This window comes from Cibotium barometz, chromosome 27, assembly GCF_041138505.1.
Source record: "Cibotium barometz isolate CiBa-2024 chromosome 27, ASM4113850v1, whole genome shotgun sequence".
In the NCBI taxonomy this organism is placed as follows: domain Eukaryota; kingdom Viridiplantae; phylum Streptophyta; class Polypodiopsida; order Cyatheales; family Cibotiaceae; genus Cibotium; species Cibotium barometz.
Genome location: NC_141072.1, coordinates 43,641,711 through 43,644,881, shown reverse-complemented (window position 1 = coordinate 43,644,881; position 3,171 = coordinate 43,641,711).

Below are 3,171 nucleotides of genomic sequence, written 5' to 3'. Positions count from 1 at the left end.
TTTCACAGATTTGGTGTCTATGTTGATTACAGAAGAGAAGAGCTTGGGTGAAGACCAAAAGTCTTCACAAAACAAAAATAGTTTAGAGCAATAGGCCTTCTACACAAGTTCAGGAAGAGGACGAGGTAGAGGAGGCCGTGGTGGACGCAGCCAAGGAGGTGGCCGAACAGGTAATCAAAATTATGGCCAGCAGCAGCAACAATAACAATAGTCCCAAAAATCACAACAACAACAACATGAGGTAGAAGAGGCCAATTCAGAGGCAGGGGGAGTCAAAGAGGTCGTGGAAATTGGTAAAGGTAATATAATGATAAACGTGGATGCTTTTATTATGGTAAGCTTGGACATGTGCAGGCACATTGTCATAAGAATCAGGTTGACATGCAAAATGGGAAATTACAGCAGCAAAACAACTATGCATCCTCGAGCAAAAACAATGAGGATAATGAAAGGTTTTTTGTTATGTAGCATGTCGTTAATGCCATGTCTGAAAATGTTGAAGCACCACATAAAGATGATGTATGGTACGTTGATTCAGGTGCTTTGAGAACTACATAGTCATGGCGAGTGGTTCAAGGAGATGAAAACCTTGAAAGACCAGGTTTTGTGGAAACAGGAGATAACACTTCTCATCCAATCACCCATGTTGGAGATGTGCCATTGTCTATGCAAGATGACAAAGTGAAGTACCTTGCAGATGTAATTCATGTTCCAAACATAACAAAGAATCTGGTTTCAGTGAATTGGACATGTGAATGTGCAGAGAATGAAGTCTAAAGAAGTTATGACAGGGCTGCCAAAGTTTAAAGTTGAAGGTATGCAAAAAATATATGAAGCATGCCAATTTGGAAAGCAAACAAAGCATATATTTCCACATGATAGAAATGTGAGCAGAAATGCACTAGATGTTGTGCATTTAGATGTATGGGGTCCTACAAAGACCATGTGTATAGGAGGCTACAGGTATTATGTGACATTTATTGATGACCACACAAGGAAAGTGTGGGTATACTTCATAAAGGATAAGAGTGAGGTGTTCACTCATTTTTAGAATTTCAGAGTTATGTTGAAAAGCAAACAGGGAAACATGTAAAGTGCCTAAGGTCAGATGGAGGGGGAGAGTACTTCTCCAATGAGTTCTCTGACTTTTTGAAGAAGAATGGTATTCTAAGACAGTTTACATGCAGATACACTCCGCAACAAAATGGAGTTGCTGAGCGAAAAAACAGGCACATTGCTGAGATTACACGAGCATTGATGGGAGAGAAGAATATGCCGCATAGCTATTGGGCTGAGGCTGTTTCTATAGTAGTTTACATCATGAATAGGACTCCAACTGCAGCCATGCATGATGTAACTCCACAGGAGAGGTTTACTTGGCAGAAAACTTGATTTGTCTCATCTGAAAGTCTTTGGATGCATTGCATATGTACATGTGCCAAATGAGCTGAGGACTAAGCTGGATTTAAAAGCTGAAAAATGTGTGTTTATTGGGTATTCCCTTGAGAAAAAGGGATACAAGTGTTATAACCCTACTACATGTGAGTTGAGGGTAAGCAGGGATGTTGTTTCTGATGAGATGATCAGCTGGTATATGTGCATGTGCCAGATGAGTTGAGAACTAAGCTAGATCCAAAGCTGAAAAATGTGTGTTTATTGGGTATTCCCTTGAGAAAAAGGGATACAAGTGTTATAACCCTACTACACGTGAGTTGAGGGTAAGCAGGGATGTTGTTTTTGATGAGATGATCAGCTGATATATTGCTGAAAAAGAACCTGTTAGGCTTGATGTGAGTGGAAATGTGGTTGCACAGAATGCAAGTCAGTAATCACAGTCTTTGAGTGGACCAGTAGAGTCCTCATCTAGTGCTTCAGTTGATAAACCATGGAGTGGCAGGTTGCATCATAATACCAGTCCTGCAAATGTGATTAGTACATCACATAAAGGCAAAGAGAAAGTGGTTGAGCCCCTTAGTATGCTTGACATTTCTGCAAGGCATTCTCATGTTGATGGAGAGTCTTGTGGCTCAGAGATGAGCCACTAGACTCAGAGATGAGCCCCTTAGTATGCTTGACATTTCTGCAAGGCATTCTCATGTTGATGGAGAGTCTAGTGGCTCAGAGATGAGCCTTGATGAGGATCTTGGGATACCAGCTCTATGAGAACACTTGGTGTAAAGAAGGCTATGGAAGCCATGAATGCAAAGCTGCAAAGATCTGGGAGAGTGAAGAAACCAATGCAGAGGTTTACCTATGATGGTTATGTGGCACATCACTATGCATACATGGAAAAAGTTGTACAGGTTGTAGAGCCCACATGCATTGATGAGGCTATTGGAAATGTGTGTTGAGAGAAAGCTATGGATGAGGAGATGGATGCACTATATGGAAATGAGACTTGGGATTTAATGCAATTGCTTGAAGGCAAGAAAGCCATTGGATGCAAGTGGGTGTACAAAGTAAAACATAACAGTGATGGAAGCATAAGCACGTACAAGGCTAGATTGGTAGCCAAAGGATATTCACAGACATATGGCATTGATTATGAGGAAACTTTCAGCCTAGTTGCCAAGATGGCAATAGTGAGAGTTGTGACAGCAGTTGCTGCATCAAAGCAATGGTCTTTACATCAGATGGATGTAAAGAATGCATTCTTGCATGGGGATTTGTAGGAAGAGGTGTATATGTTGCAGCCACCTAGTTATGAGGATATGAGTCACCTTGAGCATGTTTGCAGGTCAGTGAAGAAAGCCTTGTATGGCTTAAAACAAGTACCAAGAGCATGGTGTGACAAGATTTTTGAATATCTTGTCACTATTGGCTTTCATGTAGCCAATGCAAATTTCTCGTTGTATGTGAGACACAGTGATAGAGGGGTTGTGCTTGTTGTCATCTATGTAGATGACTTGATCATTACGAGGGACCATGATGCAGAGATCTTTGATGTAAAGATCTTGCTTAGACAAAAGTTTGAGATGAAGGATTTGGGGGAGCTCAGATATTTCTTGGGCATTGAGGTGGTTAGGTCACCACATGGATGGTATTGGATTACTGCAAAGACAGTATGGCTTGGACATGTTGTCCAAGTATGGTATGATAGGCTGTAAGCCTATCTCAGTGCCATTGGATCAGAATGGCAAGTTGAGTGCAGATTCAGGAGAAATTTTGGAG